Raw genomic sequence first — 19,512 nt, forward strand, 5'->3', positions numbered from 1 at the left:
AACCTGTATCATAACCACTAGAACAGTGGAAGTTTTGATAGGAATACAGAATAGGTAAGCAGGACTATTTAACTTTGAGAATAGTTGGAAGACAGGCACAATGAATTTATAACTTCACCTCTAATAAAGGCTCTAGTCACCTTCTGAGCACCTTCCATGACTTTTTATGAATTATAATCTAGGAGTTACTCAACACCTGGTGTAAGAAAGTAAGGAAATCTGATTTTATGATGCATAGAATGTTGAGACAAACAAAATTGCTGAAAACTGTGACCAAAACAGGTAGCTGTAGTGATAAAATTAGTATTAATAAAGTTGGTGATTGTGACAGACTCAGTTCTTGTGCCTCTTGTCTTAGGATTCCCATTCAGCTTTGTGTAGCTCACTAAAGCTGAGATTCTTCTCGCTCTTTAAGCACAGCAGTGTCCTCATGGGGAAATGCACTTAAAATGAAGAGAGGTAGAGCTGAGGATGGGCAGCCAGCAAAAGGCAGTGTAATCCTGTTTCTGCCACAAAGGCATCACTTAAAAGAACAATGTTATCCTTTCTGCAGCTCCCATACAGTTACAAACCTCTTTCCCAAAGATATAAGAGGTCTTTTTTAGAGCTGCATCTTCTCTCTGGAGTAACCACCTGAGGGCAACATCACACTCGCAATGTGCAGTGCTCCTGTGCCTGGAATATTGTGCTCGCTTCCAGGAACAGCATTGCCAGAAAAATTGTGACAAATGAGAAGCAGCAAAAAGAACAGTAACAACGATTAAAAGGCTGGAGCTACTATGCAGGGAAACATTACAAAAGCAAAATCTAGTTTGCCTAGGGGATGATTGATTAGGAGCAGGATCCTGGCCTCCAAATATTTGAAGAGTGAAAAGAAATTATTCAGCATAATAAAGGAAGATAGAACTATGAGTAATTGGTGGAAATGAGGCAAGGAAAATGTGCCTGGCCTTCCACTTGTGTTTTTCCTACCTGTGAGACACGGGGCTGTGAATTGGAGAGACTAATATTCAGGTTCTCTAATGAAAGATCAAGGCTGTGTCAAGATCAAGGCCCAAGCATAGTATGGGCCAGGAACAGAGACCCTTGGTCAAGAAGAACAGCTCATAGTCTGTGGGACAGTCAGGAGATGGCCAGCTAGTAAAGCACCCACTAGGGGGTTGGAGGGGCAGGAAGATACCATAAAGTCAGTTCTTTGAAAAAGAGAAGTCATTCTTCCAAGAAAAGTACCAGAAATTCCAAGAAATCCAAGCTTTCAGAATACATAAAGTATACATAAATACTTTCAGAATACATAAATACTTTCAGAATACATAAAGTCCCAAGAAGGAACTTGCTTCTTTGCTAGCCTATGACATGTTTTTGTGATTGCTCTAGACTAGTACTGATTTCAGACCAGGGCAACTTTTCCACTTTTCCATGCCTTTCCAAGGAAGGAGCTGTTTGGGCCCTTGGTCGGGCGTGACAGTGGTTGGAAGCAGCCCATGGGGTTCATCCGCATTATCTCCGACTCTGGAGAATTACTTTTCTGGCAGGGAAGGGAGTGGAGGCATCCTGCTCTGTGAAAACACTGAGCTGGTCCCTAGAACAAGGTGTAGAAGAGAGCACAGAATTTATACTATTCACATGAAGTGGCACCTACATGTGCAGACAGGTCTAGAAAGGTGGCACAGAAGTCTTGCCTGCCCTGCAGTCCAAGTTTGGCTTCCTCACTGTGTGGATTTGTTCACTACAGCAGAACTTTGGCAGAGCCTCACAGCAGTGGGTGATGAAGTGTTTGCAGTGCTAATGAACCAGTAGTGAGGGTGTGGGTTGGGATAGACCCAAAGGGACTGAGAACCAGGCACCATCCACTGTTGACAACTAATAGCCCACAGGATGGCCATGATGGAAGCAGCTCAGCTTGGTCCCTCCTCAGAGGCAGGCAGCCCTCCCCAGCTACCTGACAAGGTGGGAGAGAGGTACAAGGAGTCTTCCAGTAAGGGAAAAGGGAGGACAGGATAGAGTGAGCTGGATGCTTTGGGTAAGCTGGCAGAGCTGTGGCACTGCAAGCCCCGATTGTTGCCCGAGCCTCTCCAAAGAAGGGATTTAGCAGCCTGGGAGCGTACATAGTTGGCAAGATCACACTGTGCCAGTGCTGAAGGCAGAGCTAAGCTGCAAAGCTAAAGCCGTGGCACTCGGGGGTAGGTCAGTATCTGTCCTCTGCTCAGGGAGGGGAAAGCTTATGCAATGTTCATGGGGGGGAGGGGGGGCACTGAGTGCCCCTGTAAGCACAACACAGTAAAATGCTGCTAAGGCAGAGGCACAGCCCATTGTTAGGAGCTGCCAGCCTGCCCGGGTTAGCAGTGCTCAATCAAGTAAGAGTTACAAACCAAGACAGTACAGGGGTGGCACCTCCCATCTGCTTGTCTAAGCCCAGTCTGCAACTCTGCCATATCCAGCTCCCCTATGGCACTGGGTGAGCACTTTTGTGCAGGTCTTGGAGTTCCTATTCCTCACCAACCCAGCTTTCTTGCTCTGTTTCCTTTCATTATCCCTTGCTGGTGAGGTCTGAGGGACACAGGTATAGCTGAGAGCCATCTTTCCCCATTTCCCCCTCTGCCAGATGTCAGTCATTCGCCCGGCACCCCGGTTCAAACCTCCCCATCCCAGGCTCTCCCATTCTTCCCTTTCTGTCCACCCACTTCCTTTAGCTACCGATGAGGACACACCAGTCCTTGGAACATGTCAGCATGAAAACCAGGTTTTTGCACAGAGCTCCCTGCAAATACAGAAAGCTGTCCAGAATTTTCATATGTGTTTGGCTGGTAGATGGAAGTGGAGGGAGCTCAGCTAATCCTGGGGGGAAATCATTAGCAGCTGTAGACTTGCATCTCAGTGGCACAGGATTTGGGATTCATTTTCTTAAAAGTTGCAGAGCCAAAAGCTTCAGGGTGATTTGGGGCCACTGCAGAGCCCTGGAAAAAGGAGCAATTCTGGACCTTTCCAATGTGCAAAGTGCCCAAATTACACAAGGCCTTTGCAGAAGGATCTGCAAGATGTTCCTTATTCAAAATGCAGTTGAAGAGGGGAAAGACCACCAGACTCATCTATCTCCAAGTAGCTGGGATGTCAGCAGCAATGAAGCCACAGCAGTGTGGTCAACAAGCTTGCTCAAGCCCCTGACTAGACTTGACTGGTCTTTCTGGAAGTCTCTGTCTTGCTGTTACTTCATCCTCGTCAGAGTTTATCCACAGTTGCTATGCTGCAGTTAAACACTGATGCTGTGGTAGGCATGCCCTAAGTGTGACGGCGCCTGAAAATTTAGGAAGCAAACTGAGCTCAAATAACTAAACTGACTCCAAGTAGAAAGAAATAAAAAAAAACAACCCTTCCTTCCCTTCCCAGATCCCCTACTTAAGAAAAATCCTAATTCTTCTAGAAGTCCCATTATAGGACTAGATTTTACCAATAATGACAGGTTTTCAGTAAAAGAAAAAAAAAAAAGATGGGCATATCTGTTGTCTCCTCTCAGAGGGCTTATTTGCAAATATGGCTAACCTAATCCCTTTCCTACAGTCTGAAGCAGTATCCTTTCCCTGAAATTGAGGAGTCAACACTGAAATACATCAGCGTATCTCATACCCTGGAGGCAGAATAATGCACCATCTCCACTAGGGCATTATCCTCACAGTCCACTGTTTTCAGTTTCCCATTAAAAGATTAATTACCAAAAAGCAAACAGCTTTTGTTTTGACTTTAATACTAATTCAAGCCTGGGTCTCTCTTTAAGGAAAGAAAATCAAGTGAGCATTCATTTGTCTTGAGAACCACTGGTTCACAGTAAAGAGGACAAATTTCTCTTTCTGTCTTCTGGGAAGTGTGGGCAACTCTGTGCCCAAATGGTCCACATGCATCCAGGGCACAGCAGCTGGGACCCAGAGCATGTCCCAGAGCATGTAAGACTGTAAGAAGAAATTGTTAAGAAAAAAGAAGGCAAAGTGATTTTCCAACAGAAAGCACTAACCCATGGCTTTCTTGGCAATGTAAAGCCCTGTTTTTCACCCATATCCTCTGCAGGTTCCCAAACTGGGTATCTCTGAGCCAAGGATGAGAAGGGGAAAGAAGGAGACCAGTACTGAAGTGTTTATTGTTCTTTGGTGGTTTCTAGTATCTCCTACCCTTAGGTTCCACTGTTGCAAAGCCCCACACAGAGTGTATCTGATAATGCATTGAAGTACCTGACCTGTGCCGTGACATGAAGAGGGAGATACAAACTGTTCTGTTCTGGAAGACGTGGCAGAGGTCCCCCTAACTGGAGGGGAAGTGACTGCTAAGAGACTGTTTTTCCTGGCAGCTCCATTCTGGCTTTGTAGAGTTGTTGCCCATAGGCTGTTTTCTTGGGAGATGCAGTCAGAGAGGTTAGTTTGGTTTCATCATACCCTGTTTTCACTGATTGCTGGAAAATAAAGCTGCTGTGAGTGTGAAAGAAAAAATAAAACGGGGTTGAGCCCTTGAAACAGTAATATTTTGCACAGCTCTCTGTGCTCCCCAGCCACGATAGCCCCTCCCTGCTGCACCAACCCTGAGGGAGGAGGTGCGAGAAAGTCCAGCATCCTCTCCCTAACACAGAGATGAGGACAGGAAAACATATCCAAATATCTGCTGGTGCATCATGAATAGGTCACAGCCATTGCTGGCTCCTGTCTCTTGGATGAGTGAGCAGGGCAGCTGCTCAGCCTTCCAGGTGTTTTCTTGCTTTTACTTTAGCTGCAGGGTGCTGTTATTCCATCCTTTCCCCCTTTGACACATCCACCAAAGCAAAGACACACTGGTCAGAGTGAAATTATGTTTAGGAAATCTGGAAGCCAGCAGCCTCCTCTGCTTAGGGCCTCAACACTTTATTCATCCTCCCTTGCTCTGAGTTTTGGGAATATAGATCCAGCCAGCTTTGTCTTACAGAAGGACATGGAGAAAGGTCATTTCACAATCCTTTGGACCTGCTCTGGGTTTGCTGGCCTCTGATATCTGTCCCATTGCATATTTCTGACATTTCTTTTCCATCTGAACAGCTCTTCCCTATGTGGTATCATCATCATCACTGCTCCTGTTGTGCAGAAGCTGGTGCCTCACTCATTCAGTGAAGTTCGGTCCTGTATATGTTTCACTTGCTGGTGATTTCCTGGACAACAGACATTTGCATGGATCATGGCCCTGGGGTTTCAAAAGGCTCAGAGGTGGAAGACAACCAACATTGCCCCCTCATTCATTACCCCATTCAAGACAGAATGAAGTTACATAGAGTTTCATACAATGTTTGAAAAAAAAAAACCCATATCCCCTCCTGAAATCTGTTTAAACCCTCTGTATCAGAAGAAGCCTTCACGCTCCAGGCTGCTGCCCTGGATGCTGCTTTTCGAGTTCCTTCAGCAGGGGGTTAAATGGAGAAAGATGCCACAGAGTATCTTTGAGGGTTTTTCTCAGCAGGAGGCTCTTTGGCTCCTTCCCCAGGGTTGCAGTGAACTTTTGGAGGCAGTGGTGGAAGCTGAAAAAGCAGAATGCCTTTGTGGAAGGCTGATAGCACATTATTCCCCCTTTGCCATTTCTCTAGATGCAATGAAGTATGTCCAATGTTACATGCAGGAAGGTAAAAAGTACCAGTGGCTCAAGGTGAGCGGACCTGCAGGTGCAGACACTGACTGTGTCATGGAGTGTGAGCAGAGGGAAGCCCCAGAGGTTGTCCTGAGATGAACCCCTTGTAACCAAAAGAGCTGGAAGCAGTGACACGGAGGGGAACCAAATTGCATGCATCTTTCTTCCTGATGGGGTCTGGTGAACCCTGGGAATCCTGCTGAGTATGGAGGGGCAGGAGGAGCTGGGTCATCAGAACCATACTTGAGCCTGTATCCTTCAGTGCCTCCTGACACATCTTGGCCTCAGAGGCCTCCTCAGCCCGGGCAGCACCGCCTGCCCCAGGAACCACCGCCCCGCGCTGGGGATGCGCCAGAGCACGCAGCTCATTAGGCACAGATGTGCTACACCAAAACATAAAGGAACAACAGATTAAAGGAGAACAGATGTTGGCTGATCTTGTCCACTCTGCTCCTGGGAGGCAGCTCAGTGCAGCTGCTGTCTGCCCCAGGCTCTGTTAGCTTAAGGTAGCAGGGCTGGGATCCTTGGAGCCTTTCACTTCTCTTCAGAAGACAGTACTGAGTATGGCCCTGCTGGTACCCTCTTCTGCTGTGGCAGATGGTTTTATGGGGCGACCTTTCTGTAAAAATTAATTTAAATGAACCTCAGTGATCATAAGATATAAGCATTTAATGGTGGCATGCAGGGCCCACCGAGGTGAACTGTCTGATCCATAATGGACAGGAGGTATGAACCACTGGGTCATTATTCCCAAGCCATGTCAAACCATTCATGATGCAAAGCTGCCATCAGAAAGGCAGAGCAGGCTACTGGTGCTGCCTGAGTCTATACACAGCTCTGCTGCCAAAACTTTTTTTTTCTCGCTCACTCAGTGCATAAGCTGGGTTATTCCCCATTTTTATTTCGTTTTCCTGCCTTTTATTATCTTTCAGTACTCTGTCTCCCTTATTCTACATTCTGCTGTATTAAGCCACCACTTAATCATACAATGGCTGGACTCCCTCTCCTCATAACATCCTCTCTTTTTTTCCTAAATTCTCAGAGAAATTCTGCCACCCACACTGATGTCTGCTCTGAGGGATTTGCAGAGGTGCTTCAGCCAGCTTCTGGAGAACTTATGCACTTGTGTCATTTAGACAGTACAAAAAGACCCAGTCTTCAGTCAGTTAAATATCTTTCCCAAGAGGGTCCTGATGGAGAGGGGTGAAAAAAAAACTAACCAAGAAGAAATAGCCCAAACTGAACAGCTTATCTGTTTTTTGAATATTCTCCCTCAATATCTCCAATCCTTTCCTACTGTTTACTGCTCCTTCCCTTCTGCCAGTCCCCACCACTGGGACCCATTGTCTGCCTAATGCAGGGCAGAACACACCAGTAAGCTCCAGCCAAATTCAAACATTGTAATGTGCCTGCCACTATAGTACCCGCAAAGAGCTGTGAAATCCCAGAGAATTAAGCTTGAAGACTTAAACTGGCCTCTTGATTTTGTCTGCATATAGGGGCTCACCCAAGCATGTTTGATAACAGAGGAACTGCAGCTCTAACCATGCAGTGAAGCTCATTGCCTTCCAGCCCCTGATGACACTTTTCCCACAACTGTATCACAGGTCCTGCCTCCCCCATCTCCTGGACACCCAGAAAGAGGAGATGGAGTTGTCCTTGATGCTGCATCTCTGGGTCTGTCTGGGACAGATGTTCCATGCTGTTTCATGCACAAGGCTCTGAGAAGCAATGTGGCTACAGCTCTGAGATGTCACCTTGCCTTCTCCATGGGGACACCTTAACAGCTCCCCATGTACCCCGGTCACAGCTGGGCCTTCCCCAGCACCCAGCACCACCAATGGCACCTTTCCTGTGTCTCTCCTGATACAGCATTGCATGCTACCTGATCCTTGCAAAAAAGCCCAACATCTTTCTCAGCAGGTGTCCTGAGCCCCCCAGGAAGTGTTTGTTGTTCTCTGTTTGCAGATCTCTTCTCATTTACCAGGCCAGCCTGGTCACTCATCACCTCCTGATGTTAATGCTGGAAGATAGGGCCACTGAGTGCAAGAGTGGCAAAGCTGTCATGCTCCAGCTGGGCAAAAGTGGAGCCTCACTCAGTAAATATTGACACATCTTCAAGCAAACAGAAGGCAGCTTTCAGCAAGCAGCTCTCTGGCTCCCTGAGCTGATGCTGGACTAGAGATGATTGGTGCTTTGTGGTTATGAGCTGCTATTTACAGAGGGCAGGATGCAGGAATGGGTCTCCTACAGCTGTGATGACAGTGGCAAATTGATGGGCTCACAGGAGCCACCAGCTGCCTGCCCACTGCCCACCTGCAATACAACAAGTGGCTGCAATCACTTCAGCCTCTGGAAAAACAAGCTGTCTTTCCCACCACTCAGCAACTTCCAGACAGGCTTTCTTCAAGAGGATATTTGAGACAGTTACTATTGAAATTAGTAAGCACAAAACAGAGATTTATTCTAAGTCTTTAGTTCCCCTGATTTTCTGCCCTAATAAATTGCTGTTACTATTTGGGTGGTTATTGCCCCTCCTATAAGTTTCAGGCAAGTCATAGGTGCAAGTGAGAAGGAACACAGATATACACTGAGTCCTTCTCATGGATCCATGGAATTGCATAGCCTGTCATTAGCATCATCAGTTCTTATAGAAAATCCGGAGTTTATTTCTTATACCTTATAAAAACTAAAATTACATCTTAAATTACATACTAAATGAGGAATTCTATGCTTCCTTTCAGACTACTGTCTGGTAGCTAAATTATCACATTCCCACATATCACATTATGCACGAGTGGAGCAGAGTCCTTAAGTAAAGAAGAGATGGAATTGCAAGCGAGGGGTCTTGACGGATTGGGTTCACTTCCTAGCCCACCCTTTCTATGACTCTAGGCGAGTTATTTGATCTCTTAATGCTCTAGTTCTCATCCATGAAAAGGAGGTGATAATGCTTTCTCTCTCCAGCTCTTCCTTTTACCTACTCAGACTGAAAGCGACTTTGCTTTTTCCTGGGCTTCTGTGTTTTCTGTTTGTTTGTGTTCCTAGAACAATTACATTCTCATGCACAGCAGAAGCTCCTGGGTACAGCAGTAAATGCAAGTAACTATCTGTTCTCATTTAGAGCCTGTGGACATCACCAACACCCAATAAATAAGAAGATGGCTCAGACCCTTAACTGACATTGTATGGATCTTAGGGAACAAGGGAGTGGAACTGTAAATTCAGATGTGGATCCCAGGAATCACTGCAATTAGTCACTTTCACCCCATTTTCTGAACTTCCAAGCTCCTTTACCTTTCTTTGTTTTCCTCTCTCTGGTTTGTTCCTACTACCTGCATCTCACTTCCGGAGTAAAGGCAACAGTTAATCCCCAGTTCCTTTCATTTGTATGGAATAAACACACTGAGCAATGTGTGTGCCTCAGGGAGAGGACAGATCCCTCTTCTTCCCTGCTGTCTCTTGCCATTTTTCATCTCTAAATCAGACTGATAGTTTCTTAAAGCATGGACATTGTCTGTGTCAGGGAGCAGGGTGTATCTATTGGTGTGGCTGTTGGTGTGGACTGTAGTAGGAAGAGTTTCTTATACTTCTAGAGTAAATCAGTCACTGAAAGTTTTCTGTTAGACAGCTCCTTCTCTGAACCAGATGTTGGGTGATGACAGGTAACAAAAGCATGGAAGAGGAGAGTGGAAACTGTATCTTAGGGACAGGGGAAGACAGCCCAAGGATTTGGTTGGAAGACCTATACATCTCACTGCTACAACAGCTATAACCCAAGCACCAAGCAGGGCTGGAAGGCACCTAAGCACTGCTTTGACAGCACTGGTCTCCTGATCCAAACCTCAGCTTCTACAAAGCAACAGTTTCACAGTAAATAATTTCAGCTTGTTCCTCTCCTTCTGCTATCCTTGCTCTGTGGGGTCTCTGCAGAGTCCCATAAAGACACCCACAGCTCCAGGCTGGGGTCAGTTCTTGTTTCCAAGATCACTGGAGATTACATTGGCCAGTGCCCAACCTGCTGTGTGCCTCCAGCACTGGCAAGTCCATCACTACAAGTGAAATGCGGGGTGTGAATGTAACAAAGCAGATTGCTGGAGGTCCCGGGGAAGGACAGACACAGGGCAGGAGAAGCACAGCAAAGGACAGAAAAGAAAAAGAAAGGGACACAGCACACACAAAAAGGACCTAAGGCTAAGTTTTAAGGGCAAATTGGTGATACCTTTTGTTAAATACTCATCTAAAGATGGTGTGCACAATTACAGAAGTAACATTAACAGCAGGCACTGAAACTTCACTGTGCTGGCAAATTGCACTCCTCCTCCAAAAGTTACTCATCCTGAACGTTGCCAATCAGTGTAGCATTGGCAATGTACATGCTACTTAAAATTATGCCAGGCAAGTTTATTCCACAACCTGCTTCCAGTGTTAGAACATACAGGTAGAGAAAGACACTGTATGCCACCTATGCATGAAAGACAAATTGAAGAACCCTGTTATTCGGTGGCTGGTCTCCCCACACTTGACACTGAGAAAAGAAGGACTGGCCTGCACCTCTGCCCTCTGTGCCTAGAAGAGGATGAGAGGTAAATAATTTATTTGGAGGCTTTTTCTGGAACAGACAGATGTGTACAGACACAGAAAGGAAACACCGCTTGTTGGAAGGTCAGCATACATTGGTTATGAGCAGGGGAATGTTCGCACAGGAAACACTGAAGGCTGTGCAGAAGTAAACATACCTCCAGAGTGGAGTGGTGGTGATCCAGCTGAGCCCATCCCTGGGGACCTGCCTCCCAGGGATGATGCACAAGGCCCTCAGGGTATTTACACAGCCCATTCTCTAAAGACCAGCTGCCACTCAGCACAGTTTATCTCCTTTTCCCGATTATGCAGTTTGTGTTTTCTTTACTCCTCCTGGCAGCCTCTTCCTCCAGTTCCTGGAACTGTGAGGGGCCGAGGCCGCGGCAGCACCCTGCGGGCAGCACCCTGAGGGCAGCACCCCCAGAGCAGCATCCTGAGGGCAGCATCCCCAGGGCACGGCAGCCTGAGGGCAGCACCCCCAGGGCAGCATCCCCAGGGCACGGCAGCCGCTGCATCCCCCGACGCCGAGCGCAGTCTGACTGCTGCACGGATTTCCACCCCGCTGGGCAATAAGGCTACTTCCAGATCCTTCCCAAGCAGGTTTGCTCCTGAGCACTGGAATTTTTGTATTGTTCCACGTCATGAAACCTCTCCTCTTAGCCCCCAGCACCTCCGTGTTTTGTGTTTCTTTCAAACAGGAGGGGTCCCGAGAAGACCCAGCTTCTTTCTTCTGCTGAAAGGAGACTGTTGCAGATTGTGACAAGCCTGGCTGGACTCTTGCAGAGACACGGGGAATATAAAGTGAGGATCTCACTGTATCCCTGTACTTAGGTCCTGCAGAGGCTCCAGATTCCAAGGGCCTTTTAAATGCATTCAAACAGCATTTAGAGCGAGTACAGTTCTGATGCTCCTACAAAGGGTCAAAGATAATTTTTATTGCTGCTGGCAAAAGTTTGTGTGTCTGCATCTGATAGATCTCCCTGCGGGGACACAAAAATCTATGCTCAAATATTTGTTGTGGTCTCCACTTTGGGCTGGAGGAGCCCTGACTTGCGCAGGATTTTCAAACATACAAAGATTAAGCAGGACGGGCTGAATGGCTGGCATCCCTTCAACATACTGCTAAGCCAAAATTTTGCTTCTTGCAACAGCAAGACAAGGTTCCGAGGCATGCGTTCTTCTTCGTAACACAAAGAGGGCACTGTTTACCAAGCTTTTGCTGTACAAAATCAGATTAGTTAAATCCACGTTTGCTCCTTTGCCTGTTCCCTACTTTCACAGCCCTGCTGTCTCGACTACCTTCACTAGACCCATTATTTTTTTGAGCCAGCCGCTGTAGCATAAAATAAAAAAAATAAAAAAATATCGACAGGAGTTGCCCACTGAACACGACTCACATGGGTTTCTGGAACAGAACAGCACCTAAGAGAGAGATTCCTTGATTCACCCTAGGTCTTTTCTAAAGTCAGAACGCTGTGAAGAAAGAATCATTATACAATATTATTTTAAAAACCCTAAGTACTTATTAAATCACAAATAAATTCTTCCCTTGCTACCTTCAGGTTCTATCAGCATTAAATTTCTCAGTTTAAAAGCAGAGGAGGAGAGCAGAAATGATCTACTATTCATGAGTTACTCATATCACCCGAGGAGGTGCTGTGTAAACTGAACAGAAAAGAGATTTCTTGCCTGCTGCCTTCTCCCAAACCAATTCTTCCAGGATAAGAATGAGAGCATTGATGTTCTTTCTACATGCTGAAGGAGTAGAGGGGGTGCTCTGGTGGGTACAAAATTTGTGAATGTCTATAAAGTAGGATTTCTCCAGCATACAAGGGAGCTAGTCATCAGCCAAGGTTACTTCTGGCTTAAGCAATCAGTCCAATGGCTTTTACCACTGTTATATAATTGTAACCAGAAGTCCTTTGGGAGTTCGAACCATGCGGTGCTGCTCTCACAACAAGAAATTTGTGAGGCATCTCTCCCCTTAGGAGTCCACATTAGTCAGTAATATGGAGCAGCTGTGAGCTTTCTTGGGAGAGAGGTACTCCCAATAACCAAAGCCCAGGTCCTGTTCTTGTCATCTTCCATGGTGTTATCTTGCACCTTCTCTTTAGAGCATGTAGCCACCTGACAATCATTTTAACTTTTTTATCAAGTTCATATTGTATTTTTAGAATTTTGTTTCTCCATTAAAAACATCAAACACTGTACTTGACCTTACCTCAATGTTTTTACTGCTGTTTCTGCCACTGCTTTTCCACTGGTTCCTCACTTGCTCTCTACAGATGATATCCCAGTTCAGAAAAAATTATGAAACTTTGCCACTAACTTCTGCCAGACCCAGGCTTTGATCAGTATCCTCTGGCTGCCACTAAACCTGTATTTTAGCCCAGATACAGCACAATTCTTTCAATCATGCAGCAACACACACAACTACTAGCCTGCCTGAGCTCCTATTTCTGCTTGCATCAAGTAGGTAATGTTTTGAAATAAGCTGCAGCTTTCACCTACCCTCAGCCAAGCTCATGCAGCTGTGGCCCATCATTTCAGAGAGTAATGATCTCAAGCTGCCAAGATGTGATTCTGGGTTAACAGGAGCAAAAATAAAGTTGTGATCAAATGAAAAGGAAACTTAATTAAGTTGTTTTGTATTTTGAAACTGATTAAGCATTTACACACAGAGAACCAGAAGTCCTGGAGTTAGACATACAGATCAGTCAGTACTGACTCAAAGTGCTCTCTCCCGAAACATTTGCGCCTTAACTTACCCCTACTAGAAGTGCTAGCTGTGAAAAAAACAGTGCTTGAGGTAGCCTCATGGTAATTCTCTGGGAAACGAATTTTGCTTCAAAAGCACTGCTATAGCCCAAGATGTCTCAGATGCTCAGAAGCTGGCAACAGCCCATCCCACAGAGACTGTACTGTGCCAGGTCAAGCTTTGAGATAAGTCTGAGGTGAACTGGAAGGTTCATTATGACTGTCTAAACCAGGAGTCCACCACAGCACCCATTCCACTCAGTCCAGGTTTTCTTTCCAATGGAAAGCAGGAAGCATGGCAGGGAGGAGAGAGAAGAGAGGGCAGACAGTTCCATCCCTGGGCTGCATGATGACGGGAAGCAGGATGTGGCTGCAGTGCACATCTGGGCCTCCCAGCTGGAAAACAGTCCCAGGCCTCACATTTCGGATGTACCTGTGTGCCTCAAAGGTTATTGTGAGCATGAAATTGCCCTGTGGCTGCCTATAAAGCCCAAACATCTGGCTATGTGAGACCCACCCCACTTCCCACTGGCAGAGCACTGTGCTGCTGTATTGACAGATTCCCAGTTGGGTTTGGGCATGTGCTTTCTCTTATGGTCATTGAGGAAGCTCCCATGGCTCAGATCTGCAATGTCTTTCACACCTTGCTGGGCAAGAACAAAGTCATAATGGTACATGAAATGCTGAGGTAGATGCCAGTAGATGCAAAGGCAAATGTAACAGTTACTGCAGGAAAGCAAGCTGATGGTCATTATTATCATTACTTTATGTGACACTACTTATAGTCCCATGTGGACCAAAGACAATGAGTGAGATTGGGGGGAGAATTAATTTTGCCAGGTGCTGAACAAACACAGAGTGACTCTCCATACTTACAGTCCACAGGTGTAAGCGGGGCTCATGTAAAGGAAAATCTCTGAAGTTGCAGCATTTGCTTGTTCACCTTCTTTGCTATTAATTCTTTCAGTTATTTAAAGATCAGAGAACTGGAAAAGAGATCAAACAAAAAAGGATGGATTCTGCAAGAAGTTGTGTGTGTGTCAAGCCTACAAATTATGATTTTATAGAGTTAATCAGGTCTTGGGAGTGATGCAGACAATGATAAACAAATCAAGGCAAGAAGGAGACTGGTAGGAAATTAATTTCAAAGGATTATGACTCTGGATCAGGTTATTAAGAAGAGTCTTCATGCATGCCCATGAAACCACAGACTGTATTCTCTCTTTAGATCAAGCAAGAGTCTCTAAGCAGACATGAAGGAAAAATTTATCCTACCAGAGCTCTATCAATAAAGAAATGTCAATAAATGTTCAGTTGATTAAAACTATTTCCCCAACACAGAGGCTAAAACACACTTTACAGGGTGGTCTATTACTTCTTTCAGTGACAACTCTTCTCCTCTCAGTTGCAAACGATTGCTTAGCTTTTCAACAGCTACACTGGAGGTGCACATCTATTTAATATTTGGATTTTTGCACATATAATTCCCTTATGAATGGGCAGTGTGTGTTAAAGATTTTACTAAATAAATAGGGAAACATTCTACTCTGAAAATTTGACATAAACCTGAAGTATCTGTCCTAAGCTAGACTTACACGTTGTTAAATCAGAGTAAATGAGAGAACACTTTGGCTTCATGATATCCAGCACAAGGGCAGGAACATAATAGAAGAAAGGGTTACTTTTTAACTGCTTTAAGATTTAAGACAGAGAAATAATAATAATAATAAGTCTTTGTTTCTGAAAGGAGATATTCAGTCTATGCAAAGCACCATCCAAGTCATTAAAGGATTCCCAGGTGCCAGTATTTGGAAAGGGTATTAACTATTCAAACAGTTTAGGCAGAGGTCTCTGCTCTTCTTTCTCCTGGGTCATCTCAGATTTCCTCAGCTCCTGCCCAGAACTGAGCACAGGAGGGAAAGAAAGGCTGGAAATTTCAGAGAAGTAACATTTTCTCCAGAACTAGAAAGAACATATTTCTCAGTCTTCCAGTAAAAATGAGGGAAACCCTTCTTTGTCAGCAGAACTGCAAGGCTGGCTGGCGGGGGCCACATGCATGCTCTGAAGCAGAGGCTGTGCAGGGAACCCTCTTTTTCTCCCCTTTTCAGATATAATTTACCTGGCTCCACTCTATTACTGTGAGAAGAAACCACACAAAAGCGTCAGCACAGCGCAGCTGTGTTGTTCAAACAAAGTAGTTCAGCAGCAGGTGGGAAGAGTGAATCCACACAAAGGCAAAAGGCTCCTTGAGAAGATGCCTGAACTCTGCTGACAAGAGTCAGTGCCCAAGAGACAGGGATGCAATCACCTCTCCAGATGTTTGGTGCTTGGAGGGCACAGGAAGTCATTTGAAGCCACCCACCTAATCTGAATTGGTCTCTGGCTCCTGCACATTTTAAAAAGTTAATTGTTCTAAGCAGGTGCTGGGATTGAACAGAGATTTCACATTGGGAAGCATCTTCCTCAGGAAAAAAAAAAAAAGAAAAAAGAAAAAAAAGAAAAAAAGAAAAAAGCTTTGGAAATTGAAATCACTACAGAAAGGGACATGAGAAGAAGCCAAGTGGTCTCTGAGTATTTGGAATAGGGAGAGACACAGATGTCTCCAACACAAACAAGCTTTGCCTAGATAAAAGCAACGCTTACGCGAGGAAGGATATTTTCTTAAAATGTCATATTTAGTTAATGAAAATCTGTGAATTGTCCACCTCTGCTCTCAGAACTCCCCAGGAGCCACCTCCTTGCTTCTGCTCCAGCTTCTCAGGCCATAGGTCAGAAACACTCATTCCATCATCAGCTTACCACATGTTTTTCTCACGCATCATCCAGGTCTTTGTTGCCCCTGTGCTTAAATGGTTTAGGGAGGTTCTGCCTCAAGCCACCTCCAAGCTGTTGACTTGCTGGGCTTGCTTTCAAGGATACCAGTTGCTTACTGATGGGTGCTAATTTTTTTCTCTGTGATATGTAGTCTTGGTCATGGCTCTGAAAAGCCTTAATTATTCAGGTCCCTGCCACTGTAAGATGTGCTCTTCCACCATTTTGCTGTAGCAACTGCAGCTTGTAGTGACAAGTGTCAGTCCTAAAAACTGAACTCATAAAGACCACACATCATTGTCAACAAGCTGCTTTCAGGGAATCACCAAAACAATTCAGCAATCTTTCATGCAGTGCCTAGCCTTGTTTAGGATGTCAGAAAAAAAACAACCTGTATTAGTTATTTGTGAATATATCAACTCTTAGTGCCACGACATTAGGATGATGTGCAGCCTGAACTGTGGATGATACCTATATCAATGCATTAAATACTTCTGAAGTCTAACCACAGTCAGGACTACACCTACAGAACTTCTTTGTTTTGTCTTTCCCAGGGCTCCTTAAGAGCATCTTCCTACTCAGACTGTCAGTGGTTTGACAGGCAGCATGGTGGGTGCAAGGTCAGAAGACTGTATCTCACCCCTCTGGGTACCTGAAAAACACACAGACAGACCTGAGTGTTCAGTTGCCAGCTGGAAGAATCACAACTACTCATGTGATGCTGAGGCAAGATGATATAATCAGCACATTGGTACTTCTTACCCCAGTAAACTCTTTACCTGTCCTCTGTGCCAAGAGCAGCCAGGAAGGTAGATGCTATTAGAGGAGTGATGAAAGACACAGAGAACTTCATTTCACAAAATGACAAAGTTCTTTTACTCTTGTGCCTGTCTTTTCCTGACTAGGGCAGATTAACCACTTTTGTGGGCATACTGCCTGCCCAGGATTATGCCAAAGAGAATTTCCAGGGAAGGCTTGTCACAGTCATCCCTCAGATTTTCTCTTTATCTCAGCACAGCTGTTCCCATCCTGACCTAGTAGCCTTCCTCTCTTGCTGACTTGTTCCTAAGAATGCTACTGCAGGGATTCCAGATGTGGAGGAGCCCAGCCCATGGCACACACTGCACCTTCACGCCTTCCTCTCTGAGTCTCCCAGTGACAGCACACAGACAGCTCAGGTCTCACCAAAGGAACAAATGGCATTAGTCCCAAGCAAGCTAGAGGACTTTTTCTTTGAACAGTTTGCAGTCCAAGTATTCCCAGAGATTTGACATGTTTAGTACCATCTCCAAGACAGGGGAAAGAGCTTGTGTTATAACAGGCAGGGACATTTGTGGTCTCTTCTGTTGCTGTTAAACTGCTACTGGGCTCCAGTTCCTTACTTTATGATCAGCATTGCTCAAGGCTTCACTTTGCAGTTCTTCAAGTTTGTTCAACTGTTTGTCATCCACAATCTCCTCCTCTGTCAAGCAGCCATCTATGTTGCCTTCCTTACTGAGAAAAAACCTGTATTTTTCTCTCATGTTTACTGTCTTTTACTATCCTATTTGCCTTACACAGTAATGACTTACATGTGGGAAAATGATTCAAAGCTGCAATATTTCCAAAGTCAGAGACAGCCTGAACTTTTGACATAACTGGGAGGAAAATCAGACATCATATTCAATACACCTGGGAGGAATAACCCCTCGCTATTTCTTGCTGCATCAGAACCAACTGCAGACTGTCCCCACCACATGAAGGCTTGGGTGATGGATAGCAGTCTAACTTGCAAGCAGCATCAGCCTAATGCTTGCTAAGGAAGGTACTACAGCTGTCCTGCAAGAGTATTTTGAGGGCAGCTTTCTTAATCTGTACTAGCAGAAAGGGTGACTTACACCATTAACAACTGTTTTTCTTTCCCTTGAGATGTATACTAACAAACATGAAGGAAGGTGAACTCACTTATGACTACAGCATTAAAGGCATTTAAAAATATTTTATAAAGCTGTGCAGGGCATGCAGGAGCCACTGTACACTCAGCAGCAACTTGCACAGATTTCAAGATGTTTGACTTTGATGCTGCAGATACCTCTGTAAGTTTCACAGCCCTGCTCAAGGTGAGCGCAAGGGAAACCGAGTTTGATTTCTCACCTAGAAGCATGCTAGCCCTAAGGGGATGAACAGAAACCATTTAGCACACAGAGATCTATGCTGCTCTGGGGAAGGGCAGGATTGCTGAGTGCTCTGGGGGGGAGGGAAGCTGCTGTGCACTGCTGGGGCACGGGACCTTCCCTCCATGAAGGAGGTCTGGGAGAAAAGCCACCCAGCTGAGTGATGCCTGGTGCCACTTCTTCCTTCCTGGCTGCCTGACCCTGAGCGGCTCCTTGTTTGAGACTGGGATGGCAATGGGTGGGAGAAACTGCTTTCAAACTGGTTAATAACAGTGATGGTAACCTTTGACCTTGCTGAATAGCAGCGCTTTTGACCTTTCATTTGTTAAATAATGCAACCACTTACTTCTCGATCCTTATCGGTGTTTAGTAATTGGGGTCAAGACAAAGCAAGGCAGAGTACAGTTACCCACCAGACTTTACTGAATCAGGAAGAATTTCCTTAAGCTATAGATTTCCTTCTTGATAATTTTCAGTCAAGACAGGCAAAGACTGGAGGCTGGGTGGCTTAGGAGATTCCTAGCAGGGTAAGGAGACTCTCAGATGCTAGCATCTGGTTTGAATCCAGCTGTGGCTGACAGTGTCAGAAATTCATTATGGTCTCAGATTGCCTCTCTGACTCGTGTGGAACGAGTTTGGCTTGTGGTTCTACTGTTTACTGGCCAGATAATAGCTGTAACATAAAACATTAACACGGGGTTCCAGAGAAATCAGTGATTAAGTGAGCTTCCAAAGCTTGGAAATTCCTATTTCCCGTAGAGCCAGACTATGGCACAGTGGTAGGTGACAGCGTGGACAAAATGTTTGCAGTCACTGCTGCGTGTTCTGCCTGATTCACGACAAAGAGAGGTGTTTAAGCTTCAGGAATCTAAACTGCTTTTTGTGCAGCATAACTAAAGCTAATGGGTCAGATTGTGTGCTGTACCACTTGCTAAACATCTCTCTTGACAGAAGCAGGTGATGACTGTTGCAGGCAGCGGTCCCAGGATCAGTGTTTTCTTTAGAAGTTAACAGGAAATGGATGAAAAAGAAATCCAAGAATTTATGACGTGCCAATGGATTTAAACATAAGTGCACATATATTTATTTATATAATGCACACATATAAAAGCTTAAACTTCCTGAAGACGTCAAACAGAAATTAAATTTGTCTAAGCAGCTGCACAGTCTCATTACTTATTTATGGCATTTTGTATTAAGCCAGACTGCGAGATTTTATATGCCAGGAGCAATTTTATGGGTATCTGTCTGCCTGTACATGATTCAGCAAAATGAGCACCCAAAGAGTGATCCAAATGCTGAAAATTTATAAATAATCTATTTATTTATAGCGCACAAGCTAAGTAAGATGTGTAAAAATTACATTGTAAGTAGTGAAATTCAGATCATTTTTCTTTGCTGCTGTTCATTGAAAAAAATGAAGAAAATAGAGCCCTTTGTGATACCTCAGCTAAGGTGCAATACCATCATATGCCCTCCCGTTTTTTGGATTTATCTTCGGATTTATGCCTCTTGAAATCGAGGAACACCTGCTTTCTCCTTCCTTGCCTAGAGGAAGCCTCCGGCTCACCCACAGACG

The sequence above is a fragment of the Heliangelus exortis genome, chromosome 3 (assembly GCF_036169615.1).
Source record: "Heliangelus exortis chromosome 3, bHelExo1.hap1, whole genome shotgun sequence".
Taxonomy (NCBI): Eukaryota; Metazoa; Chordata; class Aves; order Apodiformes; family Trochilidae; genus Heliangelus; species Heliangelus exortis.